Source organism: Macaca nemestrina, chromosome 3 (assembly GCF_043159975.1).
Source record: "Macaca nemestrina isolate mMacNem1 chromosome 3, mMacNem.hap1, whole genome shotgun sequence".
NCBI lineage: Eukaryota > Metazoa > Chordata > Mammalia > Primates > Cercopithecidae > Macaca > Macaca nemestrina.
Genome location: NC_092127.1, coordinates 147,718,963 through 147,735,538, shown reverse-complemented (window position 1 = coordinate 147,735,538; position 16,576 = coordinate 147,718,963). Strand labels below are relative to the sequence as shown.

General features: G+C 37.0%; 1 protein-coding gene and 1 pseudogene across 11 annotated transcripts in view; both read left to right on the top strand.

Annotated features, from left to right (window-relative positions):
• Positions 1 to 16,576, top strand: part of LOC105496884 (WD repeat and FYVE domain containing 3) — a 307,925-nt gene that overhangs the window by 75,453 nt on the left and 215,896 nt on the right. The gene's annotated exons all lie outside the window — the stretch shown is intronic.
• On the top strand, positions 13,345 to 13,445 carry LOC112429372 (U6 spliceosomal RNA; annotated as a pseudogene).

Genomic DNA, 16,576 nt, shown 5'->3' with positions numbered 1-16,576 from the left:
CTTGATCATGGTGGATAAGTTTTTTGATGTGGTGCTGGATTCGGTTGGCCAGTATTTTATGAAGGATTCTTGCATCGATGTTCATCAGGGATATTGGTCTAAAATTCTCTTTTTTTGTCGTATCTCTGTCTGGCTTTGATATCAGGATGATGTTGGCCTCGTAAAATGAGTTAGGGAGGATTCCCTGTTTTTCTATTGATTGGAATAGTTTCAGAAGGAATAGTACCAGCTCCTCCTTGTACCTCTGGTAGAATTCAGCTGTGAATCCATCTGGTCCTGGACTTTTTTTGGTTGGTAGGCTATTAATTATTACCTCAATTTCAGAGCCTGCTATTGGTCTATTCAGGGATTCAACTTCTTCCTGGTTTAGTCTTGGGAGAGTGTAAGTGTCCAGGAAATCATCCATTTCTTCTAGGTTTTCAAGTTTATTTGCGTAGAGGTGTTTATAGTATTCTCTGATGGTAGTTTGTATTTCTGTGGGGTCGGTGGTGATATCCCCTTTTTCATTTTTTATTGCATCTATTTGATTCTTCTCTCTTTTCTTCTTTATTAGTCTTGCTAGTGGTCTATCAATTTTGTTGATCTTTTCAAAAAATCAGCTCCTGGATTCATTGATTTTTTGAAAAGCTTTTTGTGTCTCTGTTTCCTTCAGTTCTGCTCTGATCTTAGTTATTTCTTGCCTTCTGCTTGCTTTTGAATGTGTTTGCTCTTGCTTCTCTAGTTCTTTTAATTGTGATGCTAGGGTGTCAATTTTAGATCTTTCCTGCTTTCTCTTGTGGGCATTTAATGCTATAAATTTCCCTCTACACACTGCTTTAAATGTGTCCCAGGGATTCTGGTATGTTGTAGCTTTGTTCTCATTGGTTTCAAAGAATATCTTTATTTCTGCCTTCATTTTGTTATGGACCCAGTAGTCATTCAGGAGCAGGTTGTTCAGTTTCTATGTAGTTGAGCGGTTTTGATTGAGTTTCTTAGTCCTGAGTTCTAGTTTGATTGCACTGTGGTCTGAGACACAGTTTGTTGTAATTTCTGTTCTTTTACATTTGCTGAGGAGTGCTTTACTTCCAACTATGTGGTCAAATTTGGAATACATGTGATGTGGTGCTGAGAAGAATGTACATTCTGTTGATTTGGGGTGGAGAGTTCTGTAGATGTCTATTAGGTGCGCTTGGTGCAGAGTTGAGTTCAATTCCTGGATATCCTTGTTACTTTCTGTCTCATTGATCTGTCTGATGTTGACAGTGGGGTGTTGAAGTCTCCCATTATTATTGTATGGGAGTCTAAGTCTCTTTGTAAGTCTCTAAGGACTTGCTTTATGAATCTGGGTGCTCCTGTATTGGGTGCATATATATTTAGGATAGTTAGCTCTTCCTGATGAATTCATCCCTTTACCATTATGTAATGGCCTTCTTTGCCTCTTTTGATCTTTGATGGTTTAAAGTCTGTTTTATCAGAGACTAGTATTGCAACCCCTGCTTTTTTTTTGTTTTCCATTTGCTTGGTAGATCTTCCTCCATCCCTTTATTTTGAGCCTGTGTGTGTCTCTTCATGTGAGATGGGTCTCCTGAATACAGGAAACTGATGGGTCTTGACTCTTTATCCAATTTGCCAATCTGTGTCTTTTAATTGGACCATTTAGTCCATTTACATTTAAGGTTAATATTGTTATGTGTGAACTTGATCCTCTCATTATGATATTAATTGGTTATTTTGCTTGCTAGTTGATGCAGTTTCTTCCTAGCATCGATGGACTTTACATTTTGACATGTTTTTGCAATGGCTGGTACCGGTTGTTCCTTTCCATGTTTAGTGCTTCCTTCAGGGTCTCTTGTAGGGCAGGCCTGGTGGTGACAAAATCTCTAAGCATTTGCTTATCTGTAAAGGATTTTATTTCTCCTTCACTTATGAAACTTAGTTTGGCTGGATATGAAATTCTGGGTTGAAAATTCTTTAAGAATGTTGAATATTGGCCCCCACTCTCTTCTGGCTTGGAGAGTTTCTGCTGAGAGATCTGCTGTTAGTCTGATGGGCTTTCCTTTGTGTGTAACCCGACCTTTCTCTCTGGCTGCCCTTAATATTTTTTCCTTCATTTCAACTTTGGTGAATCTGGCAATTATGTGTCTTGGAGTTGCTCTTCTCGAGGAGTAGCTTTGTGGTGTTCTCTGTATTTCCTGAATTTGAATGCTGACCTGCCTTACTAGGTTGGGCAAGTTCTCCTGGATGATATCCTGCAGAGTGTTTTCCAACTTGGTTCCATTTTCCCTGTCATTTTCAGGCACAGCAGTCAGATGTAGATTTGGTCTTTTTACATAATCCCATATTTCTTGGAGGCTCTGTTCATTTCTTTTTCCTCTTTTTTCTCTAGACTTCTTGCTTCATTTCATTCATTTGATCTTCAGTCACTGATACTCTTTCTTCCAGATGATCGAGTCACTTACTGAAGCTTGTGCATTTGTCACATAGTTCTCATGTTATGGTTTTCATCTCTATCAGTTCTTTTAAGGACTTCTCTACATTGGTTATTCTAGTTAGCCATTCGTCAAATCTTTTTTCAAGGTTTTTAGTTTCTTTGCGCTGGTTATGTAGTTCCTCCTTTAGCTCTGAGAAGTTTGATCGACTGAAGCCTTCTTCTCTCGACTCGTCAAAGTCATTCTCCGTCCAGATTTGTTCCTTTGCTGGTGATAAGCTGCGTTCCTTTGGAGGGGTAGATGCACTCTGATTTTTTGAATTTCCAGCTTTTCTGCACTGCTTTTTCCCCATCTTTGTGGTTTTATCTGCCTTTGGTGTTTGATGATGGTGACGTACTGATGGGATTTTGGTGTGTGTGTCTTTTCTGTTGGTTTGTTTTCCTTCTAACAATCAGGACCTTCAGCTGTAAGTCTGTTGGAGTTTGCTTGAGGTCCACTCCAGACCTGTTTGCCTGGGTATCAGCAGCGGAGGCTGCAGAAGATAGAATATTGCTGAACAGTGAGTGTTGCTGTCTGATTCTTGCTCTAGAAGCTTCGTCTCAGGGGTGTACCCCGCTGTGTGAGGTGTGAAGTGTTGGTCTGCACCTAGTAGGTGATGTCTCCCAGTTAGGCTACTCAGGGGTCAGGGACCCACTTGAGCAGGCAGTGTGTCCATTCTCAGATCTCAACCTCCATGCTGGGAGATCCACTGCTCTCTTCAAAGCTGTCAGACAGGGGCATTTACCTCTGTGGAGGTTTCTGCTGCTTTTTGTTTAGCTATGCCCTGTCCCCAGAGGAGGAGTCTACAGAGGCAGGCTGGCCTCTTTGAGCTGTGGTGGGCTCCACCCAATTCGAGCTTCCTGATGGCTTTGTTTACCTACTTAAGCCTCAGCAATAGCGGGCGCCCCTCCTCCAGCCTCGCTGCTGCCTTGCGGTTAGATCTCAGACTGCTGTGCTAGCAATGAGGGAGGCTCCTTGGGCGTGGGACCCTCCGTGCCAAGTGTGGGATATAATCACCTGGTGTGCCATATGCTAAGACCCTTGGTAAAGCACAGTATTAGGGTGGGAGTTACCCGATTTTCCAGGTGTTGTGTGTCTCAATTTCTTTTTGCTAGGAAAGAGAATTCTCTTCCCCCTTGCGCTTCCTAGGTGAGGCAATGCCTCGCTCTGCTTCAGCTGTCACTGGTCGGGCTGCACCAGCGGACCAGCACCAATTGTCCGACACGACCCAGTGAGATGAACCCAGTACCTCAGTTGAAAATGCAGAAGTCACCCGTCTTCTGTGTCACTCACACTGGGAGCTGGAGGCTGTTTCTGTTCCTATTCGGCCATCTTAGGCACGCCCGGTCTCTTATCTCTTGACCTCATGATCTGTCCACCTCGGCCTCCCAAAGTGCTAGGATTACAGGCATGAGCCACCGTGCCCGGCCTCTTTCACCCTTTTCACCATGTTCCAATTTGTCTCTTTTTATCTTTTGCACTAATTCTTATTCCTTCAATTTATTTCCAGCTTAATTAATGGCACTACTGTTGTTCATATCACCCAACCTGGAATTCTGAGTCCTCTTGATCTCTTTTTCCTTTGATCCTGAAGGATATCTACTTCCTAGATTGTTACCCCTGTGTCAGTGGCATTACTTGTAATCTCTCATACCGCTGTGCCTCACCCTTACCTCCACTGGCTCTGCCTTTATGGCTGAAAGCATCATTAAGATACATCTATCCCACATATCACACTATATTTAGAAATATTTTCTCAACATACATAGCCCTCCTACTTAACAGTTTATTGTTAGTCTAAGATGTAAGGCCTTTTAGGCTCTTCCTGTGACTGGCTTTTCTTCGCGCGCTTCATCTCCAGCTTTTCTCCACATTCACCCTTTGTTCCAACTATGCAGAACTACTTGGCCAACCCAGCAGCGTATCTTGGGCTTTCTTGTCTGTGTACACAGTTTATTTGCTGGAAATAAGTTCTAGTCCATTGTCAGCTGAATGAACTTCTCTTCAATTTCTAAGGCTTAGTTCAGATGTCACTTTCTCTATTGATAGTTAACTGCCTTTTCCCTGTGTTCTCCATAGCACTTTGTTTCTTTATTTATTATTCATTGTAATACTTATCACATTGCTTCTATTATATTTTTTCACTTAACCATGAGCCCCTACAGGGTAGCATGTGATTGATTTATCTTTCCATCACTAGTTTCTAGCATAGTACTTGCATGTAAAAAGTGTTATTAAATGAATAAGAAAGTAAATGTTAACATATACAATTTTTGAACTCTGAGCTTATAATCATGTGAGGTCACTAATTCAGTGTTTTTAAAGTTTAGTAAAAGCTAACCTGAGTTTTACATTTCTGAGGAAAGAGTTTAATAAGTTACTTTTTAGTAACTTATTAATCAAGTATGAGAAAAATGTTCACTTATTTGAAAAAGCTGACTTTTTTTTTTTTTTTGAGACAGAGTCTCGTTCTGTTGCCCAGCCTGAAGTGCGGTGGTGCAATCTTGGCTCACTGCAACCTCCTCCCCCCAGGTTCAAGTGATTCTCATGTTTTAACCTCCTGAATAACTGGGATTACAGGCGTGTGCCACCACAACTGGCTAATTTTTTTTTTTTTTTTTTCAGACTGAGTCTTGCTTTGTCACCCAGGCTGGAGTGCAGTGATGCGATCTGGGCTCACTGCATCCTCTGCCTCCTGGGTTGAAGCAATTCTCGTGTCTCAGCCTCCTGAGTAGCTGGGAATACAGGCGTGTGCCCCATGCCTGGCTAATTTTTGTATTTTTAGTAGAGACAGGGTTTCATTATGTGGGCCAGACTGGTCTCGAACTCCTGACCTCAGGCGATCCGCCCGCCTTGACCTCCCAGAGTGCTAGGAATACAGGGGTGAGGCACTGCACCCAGCCTAGTAGAATTGGGGTTTCACCATGTTGGCCAGGATGGTCTCGAACTCCTCACCTCAAGTGATCTGCCCACCTCAGCCTCCCAAAGTGCGGAGATTGCAGGTGTGAGCCCCTGCACCTGGCCAAGAGCTGGGTTTTTAAACAGTGCTGTTAGATGATTCAGAATACTTTTCATGCAAATCACTTATACATAAGTACATGACAATTGGACTGTTATTTAAAGTAGAAAACAGAGTAAGCTTTTTATCAGCATAACCACAGTTTTATGTTCTCGAAAGTAATAATGCTGTATTTATTTAACATATATTGTTTTGATATTTTGCTTATTCTCTCTTCATTGCATATCCATTTGAATGTGGACATTTATTTGCCTTTTGTTATTCCTTAGTTTGGATGTAAGGATCATGGTAGAAATTTGCTATAGTTTCCAAGTTTATGTTCCGTATAGAGTCTTTAATATACATTTAAAGTTGATGCTGTGCTAAATTATTATTATTTTTTTAATTACTTTTGTTTTTTTTTGAGATGAAGTCTTGCTCTGTCGCCCAGGCTGGAGTGCAGTGATGCAGCCTCGGCTCACTGCAACGTCCACTTCCCAGGTTCAAGCAATTCTCTGCCTCAGCCTCCTGAGTAGCTGGGATTACAGGCGCTTGCCACCACACCTGGCTAATGTGTGTGTGTGTGTGTGTATGTGTGTTTTTAGTAGAGATGGGGTTTCACCATCTTGGCCATTCTGGTCTTGAACTCTTGACCTTGCGATCTGCCTGCCTCGGCCTCCCAAAGTGCTGGAATTACAGGCTTGAGCCACCGTAGCTGGCCTATTTTTTAAACAATAGTTGTAAGTCTATAGATGTTGGTGGTCTAGAATTTCTCAGATTTTCAAATAGGAAAATCTAGAAATTGAAATAAAAAATAGAGATTTAGAAATGTAAGTTCTCTAGGTGTACCTACTCTAAATTTATCAACAGTAGGTGAGGAAAAGGATTTCATTCAAAATGACCAAGTAAAAGCATTTGTATTCTATTCTTCTTCCTAATGTTAACTGAATATAACAAAAATAATAAAGAATAAGGAAGAAATCTTTTAACTTAAGTGAAATGAGGAGAAAACAGTAATCCCAAGCCTCAGATCATGAGAAGAGCTGCCAAACATTGTGAACATTGAAGCAAATTGAGAAGTGTGCAAATATCTACAGATTTTAAACACAGCAGAGCTCTCACATGGTAGGTAGTGAGGGGACTACAAAGTCTCAGGCAAGGCAAAGCTGCAGGGAAAGACACAGATGTACCTTTTTTTTTTTTTTTTTTTTTTTTTTCAGAAAAGAGTGGCAAGAAGCAGCAGAGTAGAGGAGGTAGTATATAGAGCCATCTCCTTGGCCTCAGTTGGTGGAAAGCAGCTGAAGAGTAGTAAATACTGAATCACAATGCAGACATATGAGAGCTTAACACTCTCCCCTTCTCTAATTCTGCTCCCCAACCCTACTGGCTTCATTACAGTTCTTCAGCCATGTGAAGCACAATCTTACTTCAAGCCTTTCGGTTTTAATTGTTCCTTAGCCTGGAATTTTATTCCCCTTGAAATTCTTAGGGATTGCTCCCTCATTCATTCAGGTTTCTGTTCTGGTGTGAATCCCTCAGAGAAACGTTCCTTGACCATGCAGACTGAAACAGCAACCCTAGGAACATTATATTTTCAAAGCTCACTGAATTTTTTTCATAACCATCAGACATAATTGATTTCTTTGTTTATTTTTTTCTCTCTCTCATGAGAATCTAAACTCCAAAAGGACACAGAACTTTAGCAGGCTTCTGTTCTTCCTCTACATTCTTAGCATCTAAAACATTGCCGGACACATAGTGGTTGCTTAATAAATATTTGTTGAATAAATTATTCAGCAAACAGTAGACAACACAGAGTTCCTGTGCCCAGTATAAACTGAGAGATCTATATGAGAGGCTTAAGAGACATTATCAGCCAATAGCAATAAGTGGTCTTTATTTTGAACCTGATTCATATAAAATATCTATGAAAATCAACTATGACATTTATGAGATTTTGAACTCATCAAATATTGGATATTTGATATTAACAAAATGATGGTTACTAGTTTTAGTGACCTTTAAAATACTTTTTAACAAGTATTTTAAACCCTTCAATATACTTTAAAAAGTATTTAGTAATACCTTTTTTTAGAGTCCTTTTTTTGGAGATTCTTATACACATGCGCACGCGCGCACACACACACTTTATAACAGATTATATAATGCCTGAATTTTGATTCAAAATAAGTTTAAATTTCTGACTGTTAAAGAATAACTTAAAAAATATATATATGTAATAGAGGATGTTGATTGTAATGCTACATTTAGATCCCATGAATACATTCCAAAGCCTGATATATTATTTTATTTAAAACTGTCAATGCTTATAATGCCATCCTTTGTAACTCTTTAAACTCAGGTTGAAATATCAACCTAAAAATAGTAAAGATTCTGACTTATGTGAGGGATTGCATACAAAAAAAAATTTGAAGGCCATTTTTCTAAATTATCTTTAGATAGTTTCTGTTTCCAGGGTTATTCTCTGCTGTACCTTCCAGGAAAGATTAGTTGTACTGTTATTGATGTGAACTGAAGGTCTGTCCCAATTTGACTTTTTAATGCCTGGAGAGAAATGAATGTAGTGCTCAAAGATTGTGCAGTTGCCACTTAAAATACTCTAGAGCCATCATAGACTTTAGAGATGCATTTATGCTTCCCTAAAAACAAAAAGTAGAGTTTCCATAAGCAAAATGTCTAGTGAGTTCTCCTGTTTTCTGCTTTTTCATTCTGTAATCTAATGCAGGTTCCCTAATCACTGAAAGGAGGTGAACAGTTTTTCTTCCCCATTATATAATTTTATATTATATAATGGTGGTTCATACATAATAAATACTTTCAAATTATTAATTAGGCTTTTCTTATGTTTATCATGGTGTTCTGCGGAATCTGTAGATTCTTCTGGATTAGGTGATTTATGTGCCTAGTTTGAAATAAATTTCAATTAAATAGTGTATTCTTAAAATGACATTCTGTTGTGTATAGTTTTTTAGTTGTAAAGTAATATTTTTAATGCATTAAAATTAATTTGTAAATGAATATTTCATGGTGTACACCTGAAAGGTAATAAGGGTTTTTTTTTTTTTTTGGTTGAAAATAAAAAGTGCTTATGTATGTGTAGCACTATGAGTCAGTCAGGATTTAGTTGCAGAGAATAGAATCTGTTCTAGCAGTTTACGCAGGAAAATACTTATTACGTGGCATTAGTGGCTTACAAAATCATGGAGGAGAGGAAAGGGCAGACAAAACAGATTTTGGACTCATGGTTAAATTTAAAAACATCTCCCAGTGGTATACCTCAACACTGGTTTCTAAGGGAGCTGCGGCTGTCGGTGTGGATCAGGAGACTGTTGTAGGGTGGCAAACTATGGCCTTTAGGCAAAATCTGGCCTATCACCTGCTTGTCTATGTCTTACAGACTAAGAATGGTTGTTATATTTTTAAATATTTGAAAAAATCAAAGGAAAAATAATGTTTTATGACACTTAAAAATTAATAAATTCACAATGGGCACAGTGCTGGGCACCTGTAGTGTAGTCTTAGCTACTTGGGAGGCCAAGGTGGGAGGAGAATTGCTTTAGGCCAGGCATTTGAGAATATCCTGGACAACATAGCAAAATACTTTCTCAAATTAAAAATGAAAAAAATGTGAAATTCAAATGTCAGCGTTTATTTGAACACAGCAATACATGCTCACTTACCTATTATATATGGCTGCTTTCACACTACAGTGGCAGTGTTAAGTAGTTGTAACAAAAACCGCATAGCAAAATATTTTGTATCTGACCCTTAACTGAGAAAGTTCTCAACCCCTGCTCTAGAACACATAGTTCAGTGCCATTGCAGAAAGCTGCCTCTACTGCTGCTTGCTCCAGTCATACTATAACTATTATGACCAGGCAAATAGATGTGACATGCACTGCCTCCCAGCAGCCAGCAGGATAATCACTGGGTACTGGGATCTCTGTCCAACACTTCAGCTAAAAAATGTATGTATATCATGGACAGTGTGGTCTCTGCTTCACTTCTCCTTTTCAAAGCTTAGGCAAGGCCATGTGCTGTGGCTCACGCCTGTAATCCCAGCACTTTGGGAGGCCAAGGCAGGTGGATATCTTGAGCTCAAGAGTTCAAGACCAGCCTGCGCAACAGAGCAAAACTCTGTCTCTGCAAAAAATACAAAAATTAGCTGGACATGGTGATATGCACCTGTAGTACCACCTACTCAGGAGACTGAGGCAGGATGATTGCCTGAGTCTGGAAGGTTGAGGATGAAGTGAGCCATGGTCGTGTCACTGTACTCCAGTGCGAGTTACAGTGAGACACTATTTGAAAAAAAAAAGCTGGGGCAAGTAAGTTTGATTGGCTGAACCTAAATTGCAATGAGAACCTATTTGCAAAGGAGTCTGTGTAAACCTTGCTTACTTTGTTTTATAGCCTCTGTAATACGTGAAAGCCCATTACAGGAGCAAGGTATGATGGATCTTGAGCTGCAGTCCCTACCACATTTATCATATACTGGCTGTAAGAATGTGGAACATACTCTTTGTTTATTAAAATGATTAATTTTTTTCCTTAATTCCAATTCAAAGTCATTGGTTGGTTTTGCAGTAACCAATGCCAATCATGTCATAACTAAACATTGATTGCCTTCCATGTGGTAGTCATATCACATGTATTCTGACTGTCTTTTCTTACAGCATTGTAAAGCCAGTATCATACTCATCTCCATTTACTATTAAGGAAAATGTAGCTTAGGGTAGTTTGATTTACTTTTCCTGAGGTCACATACATAGTGAATGGAGGAACAGAATTTGAAATTCGTATCTGCCTGACTCCAGAACTTTTTTACTGCCAGCTATTCTTGCTAGTCCATTGCTTGTCCCTGTAATGCAGCATTTTTGTGAATCAAACCAGAATTTTTTTAATCACATATTGAGGTTGTTTAAACATTGTTTCTTAGTTTCATTGCCTTTATAGAAATTTCAATCTGTCTTTATTTCTTCTTCGGTAAAAGGGAACTAATCAATTTTGTATTCTGTTTTTGCATAATGATTCATAGTTTAATGCAAAAGGTCTCTGCGAATGTGTAATATCATGCACAAAATATATTGCTTAGACAAAAGACTGTAGACATTTTAGTATTGATAATATTATGCATTTATGTTTTATGAGGAATACATGTATAAGCTTCAAGCACAATATTCACTGGAGGGAATAAAAATTTGCTCTTAGCACCCTGACAAGGAATAGAGACATTGCTTTTAAAGTAGTAGAATATGATAAATCAGGCCAATCAGGTAAGGAATCAGGGATACACTTTCTGTGAGAATATTTTGGTGAAAAAATATTTTCACTTTACATCATTAGTCACAATATCTGAACTTTTTGAAGTAGTCTAAGTATTTTCAAGGCAAGGCCTTTGGGGAAAAAATAAAAGTATAAAATCAGTGTTTACAGAGGAAAAGAGAAGTAAAGAAGAGAAGAAAAGAAGATAAAAATATTAGCTGCTGAAGCACTAGTGTGGCCTAAGCACGGTGCTGATGTACTGACAAATTTATAACAACCAGTTAGCCAGGAAAAAAAAAAAGCCCCAATTTTTAGTGTTTGCTGATTGCTGTGGTGCAAATATTCTTACTTTGGCTAGTCCCAAGCTATTTGTAGTTTGACAGCTGGATGTCCAAAATTTCTGAAAACTTAGCCATCGGCTCTCATGAGCTGGTACAAGCTGGATCTAACACACCACTATTTAGTTTAGCTTCAGCAGAAGGTAAGAACAGTAGACGAAGGCAGAAATATTTTGCATTTACATTTTAGCGGATATGCAAGATTATGGAACCTGTCTTTTTTAAATCAAAAGTCACAATATGGAAGTATATTATTTTATTCACAGAAGAATAAGGTTAATAGTTAAGTACTCGTGATATTGGAGTTTTTTTCTAAGGTTATTATCTCATTTTCTCATTAATAAAAGAATTGCTCAGAACTCATTAAATGACATAATACATTGCTGTGTTTAATTGCTAATAGTCACAATCATAGTTTACTATAATCTGGAACTTCTGGGCTTAAACAGTCCTCTCACCTTGGCCTTCCAAAGTGCTGGGATTACAGGCACGAGGCACCATGACTACCCAACAGTAATTTTTTATTTGTATTTGCCTTTGGCAGATTCTGCCAAGAAATTATTTCCTTAATATTCTGAATATTATACTGTATTTAACATTGAGGCATTGTGTTATGATTATGGCTGATTTGAATTAAAGATAGTGGGAGCTCCTCACAGGAAAAGAAAATGTAGTTTCATGTAGGTAACATTTCCCCTGTGTGTCAGATGTATCTAGAGATACTAAGAATTCTTTGCCAAGATGCTGCTCGTGAGTCATATTTCTTGTCACCAGTCTGGTTACACCCTTGGTGGAAGATACACAAAGTAAACATGGGTTTTGTGTTTTTTTTTTTTTTTAAGTTATTCGGGACAAAAATACTTGATCATTTTGTCCAAATGTTTTAAGGAAGAACAAATAGTACTATCTTTAGTAGGAACAACTAGAAAATAAAATTGCCATTGCTTTCATAAGTAAAGTTACTTCCTAAAGACAAAGAGCTTCCATTTAATAAAAGAGTACTGGATTTGGAGTTACATGTCTTGAATTCAAATTTTAGCTAATGCTAGTTGTTGGATCTTTTTGGCAAGCTGCTTAAACTCTGAGCTTCCATTTTTTAAATGTGTAAAGTAGGCATACCATTTTGTGGTAGGAAATAAATGAATAAATTTTTGTGAAAATACCTAGCGTTGTACTTGGCTATGAATCTTAAGGCTTTATTTCCTGGACAAAAACTGAAATAGAGGCAGGAAATGAGAGTTCCTTAGGGATTAACTCCAGCCTGGGCTACTAATTACTGATGCTGTCCCTTTAGACTTAAAATGATTCAAGGAAAGAATGGCTAGTGTTTTCCACTTGGAAATACTGATTACAAGCCAATGGGCAGTAACTGAGCTGCAAAAACCTGATTGGCTAGAATGGTCTTAGGATAGGCCAGTGAAATTCATTTATTTTCTCCTGTAATTGACGATCTTTTAAAAATGTGCTTTCTTTCCTAACACTCTTCTTCCCCACAGCCCTACCTCCCTGAAGCTAGATTAGGTTTCCCTGATGTACTTTTCTCTACTCTTCCTGTGTTTCCCTAGTACATGCTTTGCCTTTATCATCCTTCCTAATCTTTGCTACCACCCAGCCTCTAAACTCCACGAGGTCAGATATCATGTCGATCTTAAATGAATTGTCATTTCCTGGCACATGGTGTAAATGTCACATATTCCAGGTTGTTGATATGTACCACTGTATCCCAAGCACCTACTCAGCATAATGGTTAATGTTTTATAAATTATTCATGATTCAGAATATTAAAGTGATCATTCTTTACCATAATTTTCATCATATATTCATAGGAAGACTGAGAGATTATGCCAAAGTTGTGATGACTCCAAAATACTAATAGGAAATTGCTGTCTTTTTATTAAAGGCATATCTAGGGTATTGAACACTACCAGAACCGTGTTGGTATTCCCAGCGTGACTTTTTTGTTGTTGGAGACCATGGGTAGGTTTGTCTGAAGACTAGAAGAAACTCAGATTTATTTTGCTATTAAAAGTTGTGCATTTGATTTAATATCTAATGTCTATTGAAAAACCAGTTCCCTCCCTCCCTCCCTTCCTTCTTTCCTTCCTCCCTTCTCTAAATATTCCTACAAATACGTATATTTTTCTTGTTACTTGCTGAGCAGATGAAATTTATTTTAAGGATTTGTGTGTGTGTGTGTCAGAGGGTTAAAAGGAACAAAATGGCTGTGTTGATAAATAGCTAAGAATCACTTTAGAAAAAAGTACATGTATCTGATTTAAACATGGTTCAGTTGTGCTCACATTAGCAGCACAGAGAAGATTAACATGGCTACTGCACAAGGATGACGTGCAAATTTGTGAAGCATTCCATTAAAGGAAAAAAAAAAAAGAAGAGGAAATAAATAAATGTGGTTCAATTGAGACTAACTTAAGAAATGAATTGGTTGGTATATAAGTATTTAATTTCAGTTGTTAATGTAAATATATTTTTATATAAAACAGTGATTTTTAGGGTTAGTTGAGCTAAATTCAGAAGTATTGCAAAGTAATTATTTTCTTTAAAGAGCTATTAATTTAATGAAGGACAGGCACAACCATTCTAAAGTAGTTAATGTTGTCTTTTGTTAACATGTGTCCTTGTAAAATATTTGCTTTCTGTCCATGTATTTTTAATTTCCAAAAGTTACATTGTAATGTATTTCATCTTATTTTTTAATTTTTTTAACCCATCACTATGTTTCTAAGATGTGTCCAACTTAAATGGATCTGAAATATATACTTTTAAATAACTATATATAGTTGTGTATCAACTTTGGTTTGCCTATTCTTTTGCTCAGTGATGGACCTCTTAAATAGCTTCCAAAAAATTCCTGCCAATGAGAGAATTTCTTCAGAGTGTAGATATAGAAGAGGAATGCAAGATTCCAAGTGATGCAAAATTACCGTTTAGATCCAGTTCATTTTCTCACTAGTCATGTATGTAGTTTCTGTCCACATGTCTAAGGACACAGCATTTTCCAGCTTTCTGATTGTTGCTAATCTATTACGTGCAAAGTGGCATTTTCTTTCAATGTGCATTTCTCTGAATACTAATTAAATTTAAACACCTCTATGTTTGATGACCTTCCAGATTGCTTGTTGATATTTTTTGCCTTTTTTTTCAGTGGGATTGCTGTGTTTTTCTTTTTCTTTCTTTTTTTTTTTTTTTTTTTTTTTGGTATTATTTGTAAATTCTATATGCTAATTCTTATCAGTTTTAGATATTTTAAATACCTTCTATTGTGTTCTCTCTTTTTTTGTTGGTTTACAGTGTTCCTTTCCAAGCCAAAATATTTAATTTTGAAGTAATTACATTCATCATTTTATTTTTATATATGATAAGTGATTTTGAATTTATCCTTTTAGAGTTCTTACTTGATTCATAAGAATATGAATATATATATATATATTTGCCGGGCTTGGTGACTCACTCCTGTAATCCCAGCACTTTGGGAGGCCAAGGCGGGTGAATCACTTGAGGTCAGGAGTTCGAGACCAGCCTGGCCAACATGGTGGAACCCCATCTCTACAAAAACACACAAAAAATTAGCCAGGCATGGTGGTGCACGTCTGTAATCCCAGCTACTCAGGAGGCTGAGACAGGAGAATTGCTTGAACCCAGGAGGTGGAGATTGCAGTGAGCCGAGATCATGGAATTGCATTCCAGCCTGGGTGACACAGTAAGACTTCATCACAAACAACAACAACAACAAAGAATATGTATATTCTTCTGTTAGCTTTATAGTTTACCTTTCATATTTGGATCTTTAATCCATTTTGAGCCCACCTCTGTATGTGGCTTTAGGGAGGGGTCTAGTTTAATTGTGTTCTAAAATTAGTGAGTTAGTTTCTCAGTGCCATCTACGTGATTGTTATATACCCTTTTTTGTGACAATTATCACATGTTTGGTTCTGATTAGATATATGGATCTCCCTCTGAGATTTCTCACCCCTACCTTGGTCAGTTTGTTCTTACATCATTCTGCCACTGATTTTATTACCATGGTTTGGTAGAAGATTATTTTCAAAGTCTAAAAATTATATAGTTTAATTTTCAAGTTTCATGATCATTGTTACCTGTTGTGTTTCCTAAGTACATTTAAATTATGCTTAACACTCTTAACTAGTAACCATTATGATCCTTGAGATATATGTATTATAAATTCTTGATCAATTTCTTTAATTATAATTAAATGTCATTTCTTCAGGGTCTCTTTTTTCCCCACGTTATTTAAATGTTAGATTTTGCTTTTCAGGAGACATCTGGATTTGAAATTAAATGAGTTGTTATCTTGTCTAAAGTCTGAGAGTATAAGTGTATGTATACTTTAAGTGTATATTAAATGGTATGAAAATTTTTAAATCAGTCAAAAATTGAAAGCAAGTGAATATTTTTTTAAAAACCTAGATCAATAGTAAGTTTCACGTTAGAAATAGGTTGCTTTTAAAAACAAGTCCAAATATTTTAAGTAATCAACATTGGTGTAGCTCTCAATATTTTTGAATGACTTAGTGTATGTTCTACTAGGAACATAAATATATGCATAAACCCAAATCAACTAAATGTCTTGGAGTGACTCAGTTTTGACCATAGAATGGCTTTGTTTTGTGTAATTTCACAAAGAAAGAAAAACTAAAAAGTAATCTATAGCTTTTTGAGTCCCAAATCTTTGCATTCTTTGTTCCCTACCTGAAAAATATTCTCAACTCAAATTGTAATTTTTAGCATGTAATTTTGAGACACCACATACATGTATATTTTATTTCAATCATTAAATAGAATGTTATGTCTGCTTCTTAGGGGTAGTTTGGTCTTTATATGAAACATTTATTTCATGTAGTTTGTATTTTCTGTTTAAGCCACTGAATTCAAAAGCCTAGGTATTAGAAATAGAATAAGTAGATTAGGAACTTAACCTCCAAATGTTAAACCTCCTAGCAAATATTTCAACTGGAGGATTTCAGTTGTAGTCTTTCCCTTTTCCCAGCTCCTTTAGGTGTTAATTGTAAAATGTAAAAGGAGACAAGTAAAATGAAAGTAACAGCTAGGTATGCTTGATCCTTCAGTAATGATATAAAAGGCATTACTTTTTTAGATTGTTCTTCAAAATAATGAGAGTTAGGTCTTATTAGGGAATGTTATAAAAATAAATAAGCCTAGGAAATAGTTCCTCACTGCCAGAGGGGTTTTGTGCCAGTTTATTCAAGGTAGTGTTTTATATTTTATTACATTGCATCCCTTCTAAGAAGATGATGAGACTTACCGAGAAAAAAATGTGGTAAACTGATTTACACTTTGCAGAATTATTCACTTTAGTTACTTATTTCCTCATAAATTAGAGAAGCCACATATTTCAAATATTGTCACTGTTTCAGATAGATATACACAATATATTAAATAGCTAACTGATTTAAGAATAACATTTCTCTTCTGATTCTTCCCCAAAGGCATTTTTTAAAATAGGCTAC